The sequence below is a fragment of the Harpegnathos saltator genome, unplaced genomic scaffold (assembly GCF_003227715.2).
Source record: "Harpegnathos saltator strain DR-91 unplaced genomic scaffold, Hsal_v8.6 scaffold255, whole genome shotgun sequence".
NCBI lineage: Eukaryota > Metazoa > Arthropoda > Insecta > Hymenoptera > Formicidae > Harpegnathos > Harpegnathos saltator.
In genome coordinates, this window is record NW_020230045.1 from 534,510 (window position 1) to 556,144 (window position 21,635).

Genomic DNA, 21,635 nt, shown 5'->3' on the forward strand with positions numbered 1-21,635 from the left:
CGCAAGGTTCGTCGCGGCGGCATTCAATTCGGAGCGAGCGCTCGGAGGTGCGACGTGCAGGAGTCGACGATTAGCCCCGATCTTTGTTGAAAGGAAACGGCAACGTTGGCACGACAGCAGACTCGATCGTCTTCTGGTCGTCCCGCAGCCGCAGGTCCGCACAAGACTTCAGCCTCTCGTTGCCGAGAGCTTCCGGTCGATCTTCCTCGGCCGGCTGGCGATCGTAAACAGGATCGGTGGATTAAGGATTTTCATTTGCCGCCGGCAGTGCCATGAATGTTGCATGAATGCGCTGTTTCCTGACAGGAGGAGAGGATCTTTCTCTCGACGCTGCTCGCGCGGCGGAACATAATTCCTCCGCTGAAACACTGAACGAAGGGCGATCGAAGAGACGCGCGCAGAGTCGTTGGCGCGGCGGTCTGCGAGCGGCAGACGCGAGTGATCGCGCGACGATTAATTCGCTGCACGGCTGGAAAGAGCGCGCAGTTACTTTGTGCAATTAACAGATTGTGCGCGCGTGCGCGCACCGCGAACGCGCTGTCATACGTATATCCTGAGGAAACGAAGAGGATTTTGTCGGGAGGGACGCGTAGCGAGTAGCGTCGTGATGAAGGAACGATCGGTGGCCGAGTCGCGCGCCGAACAATGACAATCGCGCGAGAGTGATCGTCGTCAGGATCGATTAACGGCCGGATACGACAAACGGCGATACGAAGTTGCCGTCTCGCCAGGATCGCGCTCGGCCAGGACGAAGAATGCACGCGGTGGACACGCGATCCAAGTGCCGTTTCAAAGGAACGTTCGACGAGTGACGAGCGCGGCAACACTCGCGGGCTAATTAATAATCCTTAGCCGGTAGTGGAACGCCGTTCGCGGACTGCTGTCCGGTGCCTATCCTAATCAGCGCGGAGGATCCGCGTATCCAAGAAGGCACAGCTGCGTAATATTATCGCGCTGATAATTAGTGCAACCAATGCGTCCCGTTGTCGACGCTGGTGACGCTCGTCGAGTCTCGTAAGATCGAAGCCGGGGTACACGAGTGACGGTCGCCTCGGGCTCATTTTCACTAATGAATCATCGCACGCTGCTAATGTCGTAAACGCTCTCTTAATACCACCAACCGGCGACCGCGCGCGCGCGCGCGCGCATGTGTGCGCACGCGTGCGCTAAATTACATGTCACTCGTGATCGTTGATTTCGCGTCGTCCTCTTCAAAGGACGGGAACGGGCGCGTCGACCGACAGCCGGGCTCACCAGTCTTGATTAATCAGGCTAATTAACCCCGCGCGCGCGCGCGCGTGTATATGTACGTGTGTGCGCGTGTGTGTGTGTGTGTGTGCGCGCGCGCTGCAGCTGTGTTGTCGCGCGAGACGACGCTTCGAGATCGTCCTCGTGCGTCTTTACGCGACGCGCTCGCGTATGACCGGCACGCGTGAATTAGGCATGAACGCACCGCGCCACTTGACTTGATTCTTTGCTGGGATAATTAACGCGAGCTAAGGACATCGCCGCAGGATAAGGACCAGCGGCCACTGGACTCGTCGCACGCGCGCGGTGAGATATCTTCATCGACGTATCGTTCGACGGCGAACGTCTTAATTAATAATCACGCGAAGCCATTGAGGTTCGTGTGCCGTTTCGCATAATAAGGGAAGCGGCCGAAGGAGCGGGGTGAAAAGAGGGAAGCGAGAGAACCCGAAGACGAAGAAGGAAAGAGTGGGAGAGCAAGAGAGCGAGAGAGAGAGAGAGAGAGAGAGAGAGGAGAAAAACGGAGAAGAGAAGAGGCTCCCGGTGCTACATCGTCCTTCTCTTCGTCTACTTTTTATCGTTTCGTGAGAGCCCGAAAAAGAGTTCTCACGCCGCACGCGAGAGAGACCCCGAACACGCACGCAGGTACGCACGCACGAACGTACGCACGCACTCACCCCTCCGAGGAAAGCAGAAAGCCCGCGGCGCGCGAGGGATCTTGATTTCTTCCTGCTCGTCGATTTTTTCTCTCCCCTTCGGACCCTGCCAGCCGTTCCGAATCCCGCCGGAGCGACGAGCGCGAGAAGGTGAGTCCTCTTATTGGTCCTTATTGGAGCGCGGGATATTAGAAGGGACGCGATCTCTCGGAAGGCTGAGCGCGAAAACGAAGCTAGCGCGCTCTCTCTTGCGTTGGATTTTTCGTTCAAACTTTAGTGGAAAATCGAAAGCCGTCTGAGATATTTCTCGGACATTTAAGCAATTTTTTTCGCGGTGTAAGATTTGCGAAGAACAAGATTGCGCCGGAGTTTGCTGTCGAGAAAGAAATTCGGAGTACTAGAAAAGCTACAATTTATCACTCGTCATCGTTTATCTGTAGAATTGATTACAGACAGAAATTTTGCCGCCGAGTACGGTTGAGATATCTGCTCGAAAGGTACAAATTTTCGTGTGTTATATTACTAGAGCTTGCTTATTGTTTAATCGTTCACATCAGCTATTCATCAGAAACAACATGTTGTTAACGTTAAGATCGTCAACAAGTGTTCCCTTAAGCGACACGTTTCTATTTATGTTATCCTAAGCCGCAATACACTATAAGCCGCAATACACTATAAGTACTTTTCACCGTAGCATCGGGCAATTTTAGTTTTTCGGGGATTCACCACTTAGCGCCTGTTGATGAAATCAACGGCAATCGCGGTGCTTATAAAAATCGCGCACGAATAATAACAGAACAATTGTCACCTGCCGCCCGTATTAATCTATGCAGTGTGTACGTGTTTACAAGGTAACGTGTTTACATCTATTTCGGGACAAGCTAGACGACCGCCCGAGGCGCATTGCATGTGCAAGAGTCTCGTTAGATCGTAACTGCGATGTTGGAATAGTCGAATCGCTGGAGAGATCTTACGTCGTTAGACGTTCGAGTTAGTCGAGATAGATACGTGATACACGCACACGTCTCGGGTGAGGTGATGTATCAATTATGCAAAAATTTGCCTTACGCGAGAGAAACGCGGATATATCCCTCTTCTTCTTTTTCGTCGCATCTGAAGATTCGCAGCAACTCGGACGCGCGAGGTGCCTGCCAGACGAATTAGCGCGACCTAATATTTGGCATCGAGACAATCGCTTCGTTACGCGATGATTACGTCGAGTTACTTCCAAAAAGACACACACACACACCTTCAGCGACACTCTGAGCGTCTCGACGACGGAGTCACTATCCCTTGAGACGGTAGATACGTAACAGAAATTGCAGGACCTAGAATCCTTACGTAGCTCCCTCCACCTCTCTCTCTCTCTCTCTCCCTCTCTTGTGCCCTCTTACATGTCCCCGAATAAATACAAGCCGGTACGTGAAGGGCTTGCTGCTTAAATTACGGCTGCCAAGGTATTGCGCTTGTTCCGGCATCGCGCGCGGGTGAGACAAAATTGCGCCATTTTCCGGAAACAAATGGTCCCTAACATACGGAAGCGATACCTGCTCACCCTGCCCGCGCCTTTTCGGTACGAAATTATAACGGATATATCACACATCTTTCGTCCTCCCGCACCGTCGTCGTCGTCGCACGAAGCGCGCTCTCGAGCACGTTCGCCGTCTTTACGTGTATGTAAATGGTTACGCCTCGGTCTTTCGCGGGTGAGGAGGATGATTCATGCCGAGCGCCGCGAACGTAGGAAGCGGAGAATTATCGAGCGGCGTAATTTATCGGTCGATGTCGGCATTAGCGCCGGCGAGATATCGCGAGTGTCAATTATCGGCTTTTATCGGCGTCGAGAGCCCCTCCCCCGCGTCTCGAACTCGCGGGGTCGAGTCGAAAGCTGAGCGAGGAGGGAACATCCTCGCTCCCCGATGCATTTTGTCGGCGTTTACCGCGAGAATAAAATTGCCGGGACTCGTCCAAGCGAGAAATCCCCTTCTCGGAGCTGAAACACATCCGAGATCTATCTCGGCGCGCGCTCGCGCGCTCGCGCGCGATTGGCGCTGGGTCGATGCGTCGTCGCTCTCGGATCGCGGCTCGGATTGCAGCGCGCATCGGGCCATCTCCCCGTGGCATCTCTTATTTTCACATCTCGTTGCGCCCGGGCCGTAAACGCTCTCCGGAAAGAGGCATTAATTAAGCGGCAACGTGACGCTGCGACGCCGCCGTGCGCGCCGCCACCGCGCCGCGGGCCCGCGCGATCGGCCCCGCCGACAATGCGACGCTGCTATGCCTCCCGGTGTTAAACGCGCCCGGAGGAGCACCTCGCTCGTCCGAGAACAGAGAGAGACGAGAGCTCCCCTCCCGTTCTCGTTCCCCCGGCTTACTACTACGGCTCGTCCGTACAGAGGTACAAACTGGTTTCAGAAGAGAGACGCCGTCTTTCTCCCCTCGTCTTCGGCCGCGTCTCGTCCTCGTCGGTCCCGATGGCCCCTTCGCCGCCGCGCGCGATCCCCGCCCCCTCATTCCCTTTCTCACACGGCGGAGCGAGGAGTCGATCAGCCTCTCGCTCGAGAGCCGGGGGCCTGCGCTCTCGTCTTATTCTTCGGGTTCTCTCTATCTCGGCGAAAAATCTATGTCAACCGACATGTTGACACGTGTTCAAACGTGGCGGGCGCGGAAAGAAGCGAAGGGCGACGGCGAAGGACCTGGGGGCAGGGGCAGGGGAGGGAAAAAGGTAGGCAGGAGGGCGGCTTGGAAGTCGGGTTACTGGTATGCAGTGTCGGATTTCGTCGTGTCCCGGCAGGGAAAAGGGGGTTTGCGCGCGAGAAGAGAAACGCACACCTCAGGATGCACGTGTAGCACGTAGGAGGAGGGCGTAGGATACGCACATGTGTGCACGCACGCGTGCGTGCGTGTACGTGTACGTGTACACGCGAGCGCGAGCGCGCGTGCCGTCTCATGAATCAAAACTATTCGTATGACGGGTGGGGGCGGACAGGGACAGCAGGGGGAGGACATACGTGTTTGCGTACAATAAGCGGGAGGTCATGTCGCGGTAGCTATCGCGTTCCCCTGATCCGAGATATGAATTTAATTTTATTATGACGTGAGTCGGCCGGCTATCTTCGAATCGCGCCTTCGTTCCCCGCCGCGGAAGGAGGTGGGGAGGAGAATGAGAGGAGGCGAGAGCGAGAAGCGGAGGGAGCCGACGACGACGACGACGACGACGGAGGAGAGATAGAAGAGGACGACCTATTTCATACGCGGCGATTGACCTTTCGAAAATGTTGCGCTCGGGAAGAAGGCAGAGAAACGTGTAATTGTTCGTTCGGAGAATACGTTTGATCGACGTGGAATCTGGAAACAATATAAACGCGGATCATGGCGAACACGACGGCGACGGCGCGGGGATGAATGCTATCGCGGGTCGCGGCGCGCGCGAGCTTTCATTCGCCGGTAATCTCGCGTAGCCAGTTCGCTGAAATTGCATGCGTTAAGTCACTCCCAGGTGTGTTGCATGGAGAGAGCTTCCATGAAATGTACGCTTACTTTCACGCAGCGTTGCACGTGTGCCGAAGTCGCGGGAAATTTCGGGATCGAGTGCGACGCGAAGATTGGTACGATGTCGAAATCTGCCAAGAGAGTGGAACATATCGTCGCGCGGAATCCGCGAAACGTCAATTTCGCGGCTGAATTCGCCGAGGCTGAATTCCTCGAGGTTAATCTGTGCGATTGTACGCTTCGCGAGCCTCCGCAGCTTTCTGCGTCTCTTGGATTAGAAGATACGACGAAATGGCAATAATAAAAATGATAATCACCGAATTAAGTAGCGCCTCAGTCTTGACACCCACACCGAGATTCGAACCGCGACCTATAGACTGTAAGCCGGTCTCACTTACAGGAGGTGCGCGACGAGGACGAGCGTGCCGAGGACTCGGTGTGCGTTTCTCGCGTGTGCGTGTACGCGCGCGCGCGAGCGAGCGAGCAAGGCGCACGCCATCGCCATCGCGCCGGCCAGACAGACGCGGCCCGTACTTTGCGCGCCGGTAAATTAATATTCGCGAGAGTGGGCGGCGCGCGTATAAATATTCAAAAGTAGGCACGTTCGGCCGTCTCGTCTGACTCATTGGGTCGCCCGTGCTGAGCCGGCTCTCGCCGTCGGTTTTCACTTTCCGAGCGTTTTCGCTTTTCGACGCGAGCGTGCGCGCGCCCGCCCGCCCGCCCGCCCGCCCGCTTGCCTGCTCGTCCGTCCGGTCGGTTCGCCTCCCCATAAACCGGATAACGTATGTATGCACGGCGAATTCGCGGAAAGCGCATAAACGCGATTTAGCCGAGCGTGGACACGGCGCGGCGCGCGGGGGCTTCTCCGGCGATTGCCACTTCGAAAATTGCGGTAATTAACGCACGTGAAAAACCGTGCATCGCCGCGGCGGCTTTTCTGTTTGATAAAAAGCGTAGACTGGTAAATACCAATAAACACGAGCGTGCGGATTATCTGAGAGATTCGCTGATATTTACGAGAGAGAGAGAGAGAGAGAGAGAGAGAGAGAGAGAGAGAGAGAGAGAGAGAGAGAGAGAGAGAGAGAGGGAGGGAGGATGAGAGCGTGTGTCTTTATAAAGCATCCTGTTGCTTCTCGCTCTTTTTGTTATCTTCTCAACACACAGAGCCGCAAACGCGGCAAAAGTGCGTTATATCAGTCGTGTGGAACGTTTAAGGATTACCTTCCGCATGAAATTACGCACTATATTAAATCTATTTACGAATAAATAGTTTATATGAACAAAAGCGAGTGAGAAACACGCAGGCTGTGCGTCGTTGACCCGTCGTTAATGGTTACCCTTATTTGGAGAGGCGGTTTTAATGCTCTCTTCTGCTCCGTTAATCTTATTTAGTTGTAGTCACCTGTATGCGTTTGTGTGTTATATAGAAAAAAAAACTAGATTTGCACGGGGTTAACGGGATGAAGTCATCGCTCTACGAGGAATTAATAGCATCGCGTGGATAATTAATGACAGCGAATCAGTGATGGCGCGGAAATCAGGGCTGATAGAAATGTAATACCACTCGATTTATATCGGATGCAATTGGAGCACATTTCAATAATGTAAATGTGGCTCGCGCGATATATTTATTTCGATATGCGAATAATCATCGCCCGTTAAACATACTGTATTATTCAAATTGTGGACTGCAAAAGTGTGATGGCGCACGTACACGCGAATATGCGTATGAGTTCTGAGAAATTCTTTCCTTCTACAAACGGGAAGTCTAGGCCTCGAAATCGCGTTACACGAACGCATCATATTTTCAAACAATGTTTCTTTTTTCCTGGGTTTTGATTAACTCCAAACAGAGGATGTTGCAACGCATTTTCTTTTTTGGAAAATTCACGAATACATCTCGAAGGCATATTTTAACAAAAATATCATTTTTTTTTTAGAACGCATAATTCCAAATTAATTTTGAAGTAAAAAAAGCTAAAGATGTAAAATTTGTCAAATAAGTACGCACTTTCGCGAGCGTATTTCACTCGAACGGAATCTCAATTTTCCTCGTAGTAAGCAAAAGGCATTTACTTAATCATAGAATATGCTCCGCCACTTTGACGCGAATATCTTTCTGTTTGCATACAATACACGCAGACAAATTGTGACCTATATTTACATAATATGACATGTACGCAAAATAATGTTAAATTAATGATCGTACCGCCCCTCATCATTGAATTACCATTAGTACTAAGCTAGTATAAACAGCAGCGCGCTCAACGCTCCCATGATAAACCGTGATTTAACTTTATAGCTGCGCACTGAGCAGCTAATGGAACTTTATTTTATAATCAATTCCGAGCAATCTCTACGTACTTGAGCGGCGAATCATCTCGCTCCTAAGCTCGAATATCGCGTGCGTGCGCGCGTATTTTTACGCGTCGCGTCGGTCGTCGGTCGGCAACGTAAAGGGCTCGTCACATCTCGATGACCTTTTTTTCCGAGGAGAGCGATGCGGGTGCGCATAACAAAGATGAGTGTTTAGTGGCATGAAAATCATCCGTGGCTCTCTCCTCTCACTATCCGACATCGAAGCGCCGAGGAGAACACGCCGCGCCGGGGTCAAGTCGCGCACGCGCGCGTAACTAGATACTTCAGGAACTCTCATTACAATAATCCGCCGACGCGAACCGATCCAATGGTCGCGCCCTGTGAACCGATATTAAGAAGGCATTGTCGCGCGCCATATCGGTGAATCACTCCCACACATGGCCGTTGAACAATGCGCCGGTCGGCAGGTTATTAGCGTTCGTGCGCTGCTAGTAGATCGCGTCGCGTCGCATCGCGTCGCGTCGGCGAAGTCCCATCGCCGTTTCGAGAGCGTCTCGTTCCGCTGACGTTGCTTCGCGATAATAATTAGACGCTTCTAAATTAATTCACCCGCTGCTCCTCCTCTCTTTTGCCGTTCTTCTGTGTCGGATTAATAATAGAATTTTGCTGAAGACGGATAAATTGATCGACGGAAGAAGAAATAGAGAGAGTGAGAGAGAGAGAGAGAGAGCGTGTGAGAGAGAGAGAGAGAGAGAGAGAGAGAGAGAGAGAGAGAGAGAGAGAGAGAGAGAGAGAGAGAGAGAGAGAGCGACGCTTCAACTCACTTGGCGTTCATCTTATTATTTCATCTCATGCAAGACTTCTCGCACGTCATCGATCCGTTTTCACGACAACGTCCCCGTGCCTATCGAGGTCGCGCCGTCGTTTACCACGGAGGAAGTCAACGAGTCAATTAATTCTCGCGAAGATGCAAATCCGTGCTAAATTCGCCGCGGGTTCCTACGTTTAGAAAGCACGCCGCGGTAGCATTGGGATTTAATTGTTGCACGCTGTCAACGAAATGGGATTATTAACTGCAGTGCGCGCTAGGTGCCAGCTGATTTTCAGCTAGACCGTGCCGCAGCGAAGAGGTTAATGAAGGCGCAGTCGCGGCTATTGCGGAGCCACATAAGCGGCATTAGCTTTATTAAATAAAATCGCATCAAGAGGATCGTGTAGGACAGGGTTAATTGAATGATTGGGCCTCGTATGCTCGGCGCACGCACTCACTCATTCGCACACGCACACACACACACACACACACACACACACACATGCGCACACACGCGCGCGCGCATATTACACACAGCGAGATATACGTACGCGCGTGAGCGAGCGAACGAGCACGGTGGCTTCTATTCAGCGGGCGCTTTCGTTCATACGTCGTAAAACACTTTGGTGTATTTCGTTTGACGCAGTTTGCGCATTAGTAATGCAAATTCCGCGCCGGCCGGCTTCGGCAGCGTGGATTTTCAGAGACACCGCCCCGGCGCGGCACCCGCTCTGCCTTTTCGGCTGTCCGCGAGAGAGGGATGGAAATTCCGCATCGCCAAGGGCGCGTTAATTTTGATATGTACGTCCGCAACCGCCAGGCGAATTACATGCTGCCGCCATGCATAACGCATGGGAGTCGAATGGAAATCGACTGCATCAGGAAGGGAGACGGACGCGGAGGGGGGGGGGGGCCGATAGAGAGGCGCGCGCGCGCGCGCGCTGGTGCTGGCGAGGAGAGTGGGTGGGAAAAGCGCCAAGGTAGCAGTCGACGTTGCCTTCTTGTCTCTGTCTCTGTCTCGACTGTCTCTGGCGATTCGCATCGCGCTTTCACGATTCGCGCAGTTTGAGGGTGGCGCGAGCGTTCAACCCTCTCAACCGCGTCGTCCACCCACCCGCTCAATGTCGCGACGTTGCTTGTTGTAAATATTAAAAGTTGTTTTCAATTTTAAATCCACCTGATTCCCCCGGCTCTCGCAGCCGGAATATAATATCAAGTCTCGAAATCATCCCGGGAGAGATAATCCCGGGAAAACGTACGGGCCGAAAGGAAAGAGAAGAGCGGGGCGAATATTTCCCGCGAGTGTCAAATCTCCCGAAATTGCCGTCGTTATTGCGCTCGTGAATGTAACAATGCGTTTCTCCGTTTCGCCAGCGTTATCGGGTTTTCGCGCACGCCGGGTTTTTGAGCATGCCGGGCGTCGTTGTCGACGTTGTCGTTAATCGTTGTTTTCGAGAGAAAACTATCATCACTGGCTTAAACAACAAGTCAAGTGAGATTAAAGTGGATTTAAAGCGGCAAAAATCTCCGCGCGAACACGCATTTCACATTCGCGCGTCATATTTGCAACACGTCACGACGAATCGGCATCGGGATTCGCGCGGCGTGAATCACGGCGCGCGTCGGCAGCGAGCGTATCAACGGACGATGCGTCATTAATTTCGTCGCAGTCGCAAAGTTCCAGCGCAGTGCCAGCGTTAAGATAGCGAACAATTAATTTGCAGGATGATGCGCGACTACATCGCCGGATCGCTCGTGTAATGTTATTTCGTCGTACGCCCGAAGCTGTACACGATTCCGTCGTCATGCAACACGTCCATGCGCGCTCGTGCAAATGTTAAAGTTGATTTGCACGGTTACACGCTGTCGATGATCCCCACCCACCCCACGACGAGACCTCCGAAGTGAGAGAAATTCCATCGACCACGTGATAACTTTGCGCGGTCGGAAACCGCGGCAGGAATCGTGTTCGAAATGCCCGCAATTATCAGCCGGCGCGGCTGTTAATCATTAAAGAGCCGAGATATTATCGATATTTGTGAAGTTGCACCGACGAAACAATCTGATCCTAAGAGGACAACGCGGTTAGGTTGTGACGTCTTTTAAGGCTCCTTCGAGGCTACTCATCGTGGCTACCTCTCCATCGAAAATACGAAAATACCAAAAAAAACGAAATGAAAAGACACATCTATAAAATGACACTTGCGATCGACTGAACAGATTTATAAAATAATTTAAGCACACATTCCCTGTTTACTCCAACAACCAATAAATTACCATAAAATTAACGTGACATGAAACTCATTTTTTAATTTAGCTTCTCTCATAATTCTGTCATATAAACTAATTTCCCGGTTGTTCCTCGAACTTCGACTGTTTGAACAAAAGTGTAATTTTTTAAGATATATTCTTTTATTTAGACATTTCGCAAAAATTTTGAGCGTGCATTTCCCGACGTCGTAAATAAAGCTGGCGACGTGACGAGCAGGCGCTTCAAAATAGCCTCGTTTTGCACTTTATAATAAGCAGCAAGCCTACAGCCTAGCCGGAGTTTTAATTCCGCAAATACAAATTCCAGTTCAAATTCGCCGACGTTGCGCTTTTTCACCATCGACCGTTCTCCATCCAGTTGTAGGAAAACGCGATTTATCCGCGTGTGCGTGCTCGCTGCGGAGAAACGTTTCCCTCGACAAATTTTTCCCGGATAATCCTCCTCCGCTGGTAGACGATCTTCTGATTTCCCGCCGTTGTTTGCGTTGTCTCCTCGTCCCCGTGTTCGTCCTCGCATTCGCGTCGTCTCCCGTCCCGAGAAGCGGCACTTTGCGTCGTTCCGCGCGCGCAGTTTCGCCTCGTAAAGTCGTTCCCGTCCGACAGCCGCTTTTCTTTTTCCACGCCACTTGGCGTTTCTCGCGAGACGCGCGCTTATTTTCGGACGCCGACGTAGTTCCGCGGCTGCGTGGGGCGTCCCGGATTCGCAATTCTCGCGCGAACTTACTTTCGGCGAGGGTGCCAAGAGTCATCGCAAATTGCGGCCGCCATGACGGGGGTCACGCGTCGAAGGTCCGGCCCGCGGGCCCTTGGGTCAGATGCAAATGATGGCCGAGCGAACTCGCTGGTTCCTTTGATCTCGCGCATTGTGTGTGTGTGTGTGTGTGTGTATGTGTGTGTGTGTGTTCGGAGATTCGCTTCTCGTATGATTTTATATTTTGCAAAAGCGCAAGTTTCAACGAGACTCGGACGTCGCTCTTTTAAAAGGGAATCGCTTTTTGTCGCTGATTCTCGGGCAGAGACATGAAGCGCGATAAAGCGGCTTTTCGCGATAATCGCAGAAAATATAAATTTTTTTACATTTATTTATAGACGATAAAGTATCTTTAATTATGAATTTTATAAATTTGTATTTCTGAGATGCGATTAACGACGGCGTAAATGGGTGAGAATGGCGGCAGATATTTTCCGTTAGAGATCAAATGTTGGAATTAGAAAATCTAAATACGCGAAACACGCGCTTAATTCGCCGACACAGTTCGTATTTTCCCGACGATGGCGCGATATCGCGCGATTCACCGTGGATAACAAAATCTCTCTCGCGCAACGCCCGTGGTCGCAGTGGTCGAACGTGTAGACATTATTAACGCGCACAGAGACTCCGCGGGAGCTTGTGACTCGATCAATCGGGATCTCTTGGATTACGCTATACACGCTGGCCGATCCAATCCTGAACCCCCGTGTCGTTATCCACCTAATTAAACGGAATTAATACTGACGTTGCATGTAGTAGCTGAAAACAAACCCACGCGCGTAGACGGAGCTCGCCGAGTCTATTTTCTCGCGCGTCCTTGCGCAGACACGGATCAGCCTCAGCGAGGATAAACACAACATTGCGAAAAAAACTCGCGTGATGCGTATCGTAGATGGGCCGCCACTTACGAGCTACGGTGATATTTTTAAAACTTTCATCCGATTTTATTACTGCCTTTTTTCGACACACTTTTCTTAAATTGGAAGTAACAGCGATATACATTTGCCGACTGCTCGAACTGCATTTGAATAACGTGTAACGGATTTGTATTTAATAACTCGATACACAGGGGGTTACCAAATAAAAAAATTCAGAGCGATCTATTTTTTATACAACATTAATTTCAACATTTTATCTGCATGAAAATTTAAATTTCTCTCTTTCACGACACGTTTCCTTTATATCTCTCAAGAGGGAAATTCGATGTAAAATTCCCAAGTACAAAATTTCCTCGCAACAGCTTAATTTCAATGAGAAACGACGTTGATCGCGTCGATCGGTATCGCTTACGAAATTGAAACAACGCAAACCGAGTGCGAGCCGTCAATTCTTCTTCCTTTCAAGAACGTTTTCAAGTGTCCAGGCACATTTTTACCTCGGCGGATGCTGGAATTGCCCGCTGCCGCGCTGGCGTGCACGCAATGCGACGGTGTCCTCGCGCGCTTACGAGCGATACGCAAAGGACATCTATTAGATGCGATTGATCTCGCAGGACTCTCCCGTGAGCGACATTACTTAACCCTTAATGCTTCGTCCGAAGGAACGATCGAGTTTAATCTCGCGGAGGCTACGTGCCACACGACAGAATGCAGTAGCTTTCGCATGCCTTTCTTCCCTCTTCCTTCTTTCCCGCCTTTCCACCGCGCCCGCCAGCTTAACCCCCAGCTATCTCCCCTTCGCCGAGCGTTTCTCGCTGCAGGACGCGGCTACCAGGCAGATGAATAGATAGCGGCTAATTTTCAGCGTTCATTAGAGCTGCGGGTCTCCGTACGCGTGTATTCTCGTTGCGCTCGCGCGACACTTACTGCCGGACTCGTACTTGCACACACAGGGCCGCCGCACGGAATCATCCCCGTTTCAACGCAGTCGCATCCGCGATGTCGAGCGGAATCTGTCGCTTTTACAACGATTTGTCAATGGTCTCGTGCCAACAGAGAGAGAGAGAGAGAGAAAGATCAGGAATTTATGTAATTTCTACGAGTTTAGATCTCGACACCGTGAGCCGATGAAAATCACCCCCACCCCATGTTTATTCATGACGCGGATTATCGATCCCCGTCGCCTGCGGTTTCAGAATCGCAGCGAGTGCGCGTCTCGTCTCGTCTCGTCTCGTCCTCTCCTGGATGGATGCGCGTTGTCCTCGCCGTCGTCGGAGCGGCGGATGCAGCCCTGTACGTTTGTACGCCACGAAGGCCGCGCTCCGCCGGAGCGGCCGGTACACATTACGTACGTGTACGTACGTGTGTGTCTTTATACCGGTGATGCCGGTGGAGAGATCGCAGCGGGGAACATAGAGGCACGCCAAGAGAGCAAATAAAGAGATCCGGCATCCCGGAGAAATCTAATTCCTAATTGGTGCTTCGCTCTGTACCCTGCTCGTGTCGGTTATCTACCGCTATCGAAGCGCACGACCGGACTTTGTACCACTGCTGCTGCTGCTGCTGCCTGCAGAAAGGATACTGCCGAAGGAGAAGAGAGAGAGAGAGAGAGAGAGAGAGAGAGAGAGAGAGAGAGAGAGAGACTGAGAGAAAACGACAGAGCGAAAGAGAAAGAGTGAAGGGAGAGGAAGGGTGGAAAACGAGCACCGGTACAAGACGAGAGAGAGAGAGGGGGGGAGGGGAGGGGAAGGGGGAGAGGAGAGAGCAAGAGAGACAGATGGATAAAGCGGGAGAGGGAAAATGCGGGAGAAATAGAGCGAGAAGGAGGAGGGCGGCTGAGAGGGGGCGGTGGAGAGAATAATGGCTGCGGTTTAACTGTCAGACACAAAGGGGGTCGAAACTGCCGAATCCATACGAGGAACAAGAGGGTGAGAGAGAGAGAGAGAGAGAGAGAGAGAGAGAGAGAGAGAGAGAGAGAGAGAGAGAGAGAGAGTGAGAGAGAGAGAGAGAGAGAGGGGAGCGAGAGGGCCCTCCCGGGTTCGATTACAAAAATTGAATGTAGCCTCACCTGTCAGTCGGCGAGACGGACACGTGCGTTATCGCGCGTTAGGTGTAGAGTGCGCTTTAATATCACCGCCGGGTATCGGACGTCGAGAGATCTAGCGAGCGAGCGCCCGCGCGAATGTCTAGCGAAGGGCGCGAGCGGACGATGAAAGTCTCTCCGTCGGGTCGTTCCTTAGCTCGAGTTATTCCCAGGGATAAATGATTTCCCATTGTGTTTCACGTCGCTGGAGATCTATCGCGCGAACGGTGATTGAAGGGGCGCGAGTGAGTGCGGGACGAGACGCGGTATATGTCACGTTCTTGTTGTTATCGTCGTAAATCGTTCCCGCTCGTTGCGCCATGCGCGCGTATCGCCGATTAGCGTGCGATCGCGCCGTTCCATAAATACTGTCGGGCTAATAGCGCCGACGGCGTTTAAGCGAGACGTCGACGAATGATCCGCGAAATCGAAATCGGACCGACGGACGAGCGCGCGGCCTGTCTCTCTTTCTTTCTTTCTTTCTTTCTTTCTGTCTGTCTGCCCCATTTTCGCTCTAAAACTGATAACCTTTCGATATCGGACATGTGTCACGTTTCCTTCGTTCACTTGCCCTTTCTACCGCCTTCCTTCTCCCACGATTCTCGTGTAACACATTAAGAGACATTGCGAGTAGGAAAGGAAAGGATACGGCAAGAAAGTTTGCTTACATAGCCCCTCATTCGTAATAGATTGATTCGATGCGGAATTGAATATGGCGTGCGCGCGCGACACGTGACTGCGCTCCCAATTACCATTTCAAGATATTTACATCCAAAATTGACTGGAACCTAATCTCATTGACCTAATCTCCCTTTCCCTCTATTTTCCTTCCATCTCGGTTTCTCACTGGCGCGTGCGCTGATCGTAGTGCTGATTCGTAATAAATCCTCGCGAACAATTCGAACGGAGAAACAAAGAAGAAAAAAGGAAGAGAGGAAGAAGAAAACGTAAAATGAAAAAAGGAATCTCAGAAATGTCCGCTCTCTCCTTCGCTTCGAGGATAAAACTTTTTTTCTCTCGCGCCGCCGTCGCGTCGCTGTAAAATCGACGAAGATTCCGCCGCGCTCTCGAAGGGTTAAGCACCACGCGGCCTTGAATGCGGATTTTTCTCACAGGAGTTAACTCGGCATAAAATAGAGCCGTGTCCGGCGCACGCATCGCATCGCATCGCATCGCATCGCATCGCATATACTCATTCACTCACACGCTCGCGCGACTCGCATTTACATCACGTCGCTGTGTTTGCGAGAAGAAGGGCAGGGTGGTGCTCGCGCAATTTAACATCGACTCGTTCGTTAACCCCTTCGGCGGTCGTGCGGGTAAATATAACGGGGATGGCCGCGCGCGTAGATCGTAGAATTTATTCGTGAAAATTTTCATGTCTCTCGTTCTCCTTTTACTCCCCCCGCCCTCTCTCCCTCTCTCATCACCGATCTATTTTACTGAATTTTAAATAAAATTTCCATTATCATAAGGTACAACATGTACTCGATTTTTTGCTTCGTTGGCTTCGTCACCGTCACCATCAAGACGGACGTTTCGGTAACGGTGCGCGTATACGAGAATACAACGCGATGATAATGCAGATATGCGTGTGACAATTAATTAAAGTAATGATAAATGTCGAAGACGCTTGAAGGAACCGTGTCAAAGGTGTCAAAGGGGGATCGACAGTCGACAGTGCGGGCGAAAAATCGTGTCATCTCGACGGCGCGGCGCGTCGACGGTACCTTTTGCATAAGAATATCGGGACGTGCCACGAGATATTCGCGCATTGTCCGGCGAAAGAAAAATGCGCGGCGGCGGCGGCGGCGTCCGGCGAGTGATCGAGTGCAGTTATGACGCCCCGGACGGCGCACTCGTATTCGAATAAAAGCCGAGCGTGGGAGGTGAAAGAGTGAATAATAACTGAGAGAGTAACGTCCGCCACGCTCTCGGGGAGGCCCCGGACCCGCCGCGATTACTCTCGCGCGTCTCAATTCGCCGTTCGTTTCACGCTTTCGATCGAAGATACTGTTTCTCACGTAATATTTCTTTCATGAGGATCGCTCTTTCTCCAAAAAGGAGAGGAAAGAAGACACAGTTCCGCACATCTCTCTCCTTTAGCCTTTATGTAAATTTTCCCTCGACGGTCGCGATCTTTTATCGGCGAATCAGTTCGATCAGGATCTAATTCTCGAGGCTGAACGAGAAGGGCAAATGTCGGGAGAATCAGATTTTCGGCGAAAGTAAAGCTAAATCGGCTGAAATTAACAACAACTGAAACGTCGGGTCCTGATTGTTACTTTTGTATCGCGCCGAAGGCTCGCTCGACCGCCGAAAATACAGAGTGCCTTTAATAAACCGTGATGAAACGAGCCAGCCGGCCTTTACGAATTAAAAGGTGCGCACGTGTGTGACGTACAATGAAATTACAATAAAGCTTTATATCTCATGTCGGGTTTTAATAAATACAAAGCACAACTGTGTGAACAAAGGGTATCCTTCTTTCTTCTTTTCGCTGACTTTTAGCAATGAATAGTCGCGAAAGCCGAGTAATCTGATTTGCTCGTGTCGAAATATCGCAGACACGCTTTGTTTGTTAAAGGTACACGTGAAACAACATCGACTACGTACGATTCGCGCCACGTAGACAGCGCGCTCCAATGAGCGTCAAGTGCGGTAAATGTAAATTTCTAAACAGATCGGTGCATGGCTCGCGCGACTCATAAGTGTATCGAAGCGTGTCGACGAGGCAGGCAGCTCGCTCATCGTACGAAAGGAAAAGTAAACGCGCGACGGACACAGAGAGCGGCCAAGAGATACGGGGACGAGAGAGAGAGAGAGAGAGAGAGAGAGAAGACGAGAGAAGCGATATAGTATGCAAAACACGAAGTATCGTCCTGAGAAGCGAGCGGCAGCCGCTCTCAGCTGCACCGTAATTGGCCGTGCACGGTGCATTCTTATCCTCACGAAGTTGCAACTCGTGTAGTGGCGCTCTCTTAAACGTTGCTCGGAGCTCTAAGCACCGGATATACGATAATTGCCGGCGGGAGTCGCGCGCGAGGGCACCGCGATTGTAAAAACGAATCGCGACCCGACCGGCGCGGAGACTAAACCTTTTTTTCTTGTGTCTCCAAATTAGAAGCGTTCTCGGAGGCGTGTCATTATTTTTGTTGTCCTCTTTTATCTCCCCTTCCGCTCCCCGATCTCCTCTACCACTCCAGAGCTTCATACTTTGGATAATTATATTACCAACAAACAAAAATATAAATAGTACGTAATTAAAGACGATTGAAGAACCCGAGGATCTCGCTTCTTCGAGTACGACGTTGATTTCGTCGCACCGGTCGCAATAGCGTCTCGACATGCTGCTACAAATTCCGGAAGTGGTAGTTGGCCCGTAATTGCGATTCGAAATAATTTGCTTTGAGCTTGCGAGGCGCGCGGGCCGAATCAGTCGCGGCTCGCCGGAATCGCGCCGGCGAAATAACGGACGTTGGGAATTGCGCTCGTGGGATATTAAAAACAAACTCCATTAACGCACACGACGGAAACGCGAGCGGATCAATAAATGAACGAGCCTTTTTTGCAAGAGGGAGCATCGGTTTTAAATTTCGTGTCGATTTCGAGGCGAAGCTGTTTTAGAATCCCGCATGCCTCGAAAACACACATTTATGTGAATCAATCTCCGTGTGTTATATCGAAATAAGAAGGACCTCATTCACTATTATTATGAGATACACTCGGCGTGCTACTGCTAAGAAGATGCTACTGGACGCTCTTTTAATTCTTACGACACCAAACACTGGCTGTTACTTTTTTTATTTAGCAAGTAGCGTCAGATGTCTATACTTCTAGTCGCGATGCAAAGAGCCGCCTGGTTTCTTTTATATAAATGCCATCCAAATGAAAGTCACGCGAAACGAAGTTCTGAAGGGCCGAAGTTCTTTGAACGACGACGAGCGCGGGGAAATTATACGTTGCGTGTGTCTTTGATCAACGATACGAGAACGTTGGTGGAGTACGTGTGTGTGTGTGTGTGTAATGACGTTGATGATGCTCCGACGTGATTGCGGCGCAGTCGAGAAGTGTTTAAAGTACATGCGATCGCGATTTGGACGCCAGATAATGAGCCATTGTTTGCGGATGTAACTCACACATAGTTGCATCGTTCGATCTCTGAACTTTTCGCACTTTAGAGTTGCGATGGATGTAAATTATACGCCTCCCGACTTCCTCGAAGGGTGAGAGAGAGAGAGAGAGAGAGAGAGAGAAGGAGAGATGGGCGCGAAATATCGGGAAGCGAGATAAATGTCATGTTGCGCCGACGGTGGTGATGCTCGTGGAAAGAAGAGAAAAAGAGAAAAAGTCATAAATCCATCCTATTGTAACGCGTTAAGTATAGTCTTATATCTCTTGCCGCGCCAGAATACCGAACAATATCGAGATATCGAAAAGGATCCACGATTCAAGGATCGACGTAACACGTCCGCGGCAACTTTCGCTTTCCAATCGTCCGCGCCGATCTCGCCTCTTCTACTCTCATCGTGCGATTTTTACACGGCGCGTTTCCTCTCGCGATTATTCAGCAGCGTTGCGATTAGCTTCGACGCAAGACGCGTGCGTTGCTTGGAACAACCGCGCGATAAGAACACCCCGCGCTTTTTCACGAACGCGGAGAGAGAACGTCGGCTTCTTCTTCTCGGGGTTCGCGGTCCTCGAGATTACGTCTCCTACGTGTCGCAGCCACCGTGATAGGTGCCGAACAAGCGGCAAAAAATAGAAAAGGAAAAAAGAAGGAGAGAAAAAGGACAGAGAGAGAGAGAGAGAGAGAGAGAGAGAGGAGGAGAAAGACCGGTGCTCATGCATTTTGCATGAGGGGAACGGTTTTGTCAATACCGTTGTTGTGATCGAAAATTGCTCCTGGAAGATACGATTTGAATAAGAGGGCACCGGGGACCGCGCGGTGTCGCGTCGAACTTGAATCGGGCCCGGCTGTAACGAATAAATTGCTCGCATTACGAGCGTCGTCGTCGCCGGCGGCGCGAGTGGCCTTCTCGAGCGGACGAACTTTCGCACCCGCGCTTCGGCGCAGCGATTTATTCGCGACGCCCGCGTCATCGCATAAATCCACTGTATGTACGCGCACAGGATCAGACTCGGGGGTCCTGGAAGGATCCACCTGCGAGGTGCTAACCGCACCGGATCCCCTCGAATCCCTCGACGCGCGCCGACACCGCGTTTGCATACGAATCAGACGTGTCGATGAGACACGTAATTTTTGGGGAATAGAGGAAGGGCTTAGCGGCGGCCAGGGGGGCGGGGGAGGTAGTCGCGCAAAAAATTTAATTCAATCGGCGACGTAAATTTCCGTGTGAAAGTTCAGCGGGAATGAGAGAGAATTGTACACGTGAGCCAATCGATATTCAATTCCTCGAGACGCGCGGCGAGAAGGCGCGCGGCGGAAGGTTCGTAGGTTCGAGAGACAGAAGATTCGAGTTGTAAGGGAAAAGAAAAAAAGAGAGAGAGAGAGAGAGAGAGAGAGAGAGAGAGAGAGAGAGAGATTCACGACGATTGTGCGCTTCGTTCTCTGAGAGAGGGAGAAGCAGAAAGAAGGAAAGAGAGAGGGGGAGCGCGAAAATACGCGCTCCATCGGTCGCATGAGATTAGCGTACTGATTATATGCTATTTCGATCGGTAATATCCACTAATGCCTACTAATACCCGCGCCTTTTACAGCAAAGTGCGCCGGTGGTTTATCCCTCGATGAATGCTAAGCTGCATCGGCATTTAACCTATCGTACGCCTGATGTATATACGCGTCGCCTCGCCGATAAGGCCGACTGCCGTATAAAAGCGGGTCAATTAATTCGTATCACGCGCGCGGGATTAAGGATTTCGAGATTTGTGACGATTTGTTCGCCGCGGCGACGTGCGCCGACGCACGCGCATGTGGCTCGGCTCGTTTGGCTATTGCAGACGTGTAACGGAATGACAAACTACGGAAGCGGCGCGGCGGGAGAGCGACGCGGGAGCGCGGAGAGTAACGGTACGTGTTACGCTGTTACAATGTTAATACGCGAAACGAACGGAAATCCCCTCACGCGAAAAATGGTTCCATTAGCGAAATAACCGGGAGAATGAAAAATCATCTCGATATGCTCGCTGTGTCGCGATAAAGGAAGAGCGATCGGCCGCTAACCGGGCGCGAAGATACCCTTTTCGGGCAAAACGGATATTGCACTTTGTTTCTTTTTCCTTTTTTTTCACGAGCGAGCACTAACGCTCGTTAAGCGCTGATCGCGCTTCATCTCGAGTAAGATCAATCTGCACAATTTCTTTTCTCTTCTTCCAAATAAAAGTAACGCGTCTGCCCCGTGATACTGGAAAAACTCGCGCCAACGACGAGCGAGGAGACGCGGCCGCCGCCGTTCCCATCATGGTTTTCCATCTTACGTATCTCTTAATTCGCGCACTTTCTCGCTTTTTGTGAGGAATATCGGAGAGCGCATTCGAAAAAAAGTAACAAACGCAATTCGTCGATTCACGTGTGTTTTAATAAGAGCGCTTCGCGAACAAGTCGATTATTCGCAAGAATAAGAATGTCATTCCTGCGCGAATCTACCTTCGCGACGAATTCAACAAGAGGGACAAAAAGCAATCACACACTGTTACACACTGCAAAACTATCGACCGCACGTTCGCAATGGCGGAAATGTTTTCCTTCCGTGCGTCGAGATCCTCCTTCGCTCCAGCGGCGAACTTCCGCCACCGCCGCCGTCGCTGCGGCGCCTAATCCCGCACGTTACGACAGTAACGAATGAAAAATTAGCCGCTAAATTAGCGGCTCGACTGCACGCATCGACTTCGGTCGCCGAAGCGCGGAAAGCGAGCGTTCTCGCGGCGAGCGCCAGTTTGCACGCGAGTTGGTTCGCGCGCGCGCGCGCGCGGCGTTTTACGGGGTCCTACGAGGAGTATATCGAAATAGAGCGAAAGGGGGAACGTTAAGCCGGCTATTAAAAGCGCGATAGACCGTAATACCCGTAGTTAACCGTGCGCGGGCAGCCCGGGCGCGTTTATTTAGCGCGAACCGCGCACGAGTTACGGGCATTATTATCCATCCGCCGCGCTCGCGGCCTTTTTC

General features: G+C 51.3%; 1 protein-coding gene across 2 annotated transcripts in view; it reads left to right on the plus strand.

The window, feature by feature from the left end:
* Positions 1 to 1,753: 1,753 nt before the first annotated feature.
* The window catches only part of LOC105191890 (latrophilin Cirl), a 501,575-nt gene continuing 481,693 nt past the window's right edge, over positions 1,754 to 21,635 (plus strand). Inside the window, exon 1 of one of the 2 annotated variants that reach the window (XM_025299204.1) lies at positions 1,754 to 2,054. The gene's annotated coding sequence lies outside the window, so the exon portion shown is untranslated. The remainder of the gene's footprint in view (positions 2,055 to 21,635) is intronic. The other variant, XM_025299206.1, reaches the window with a different exon arrangement.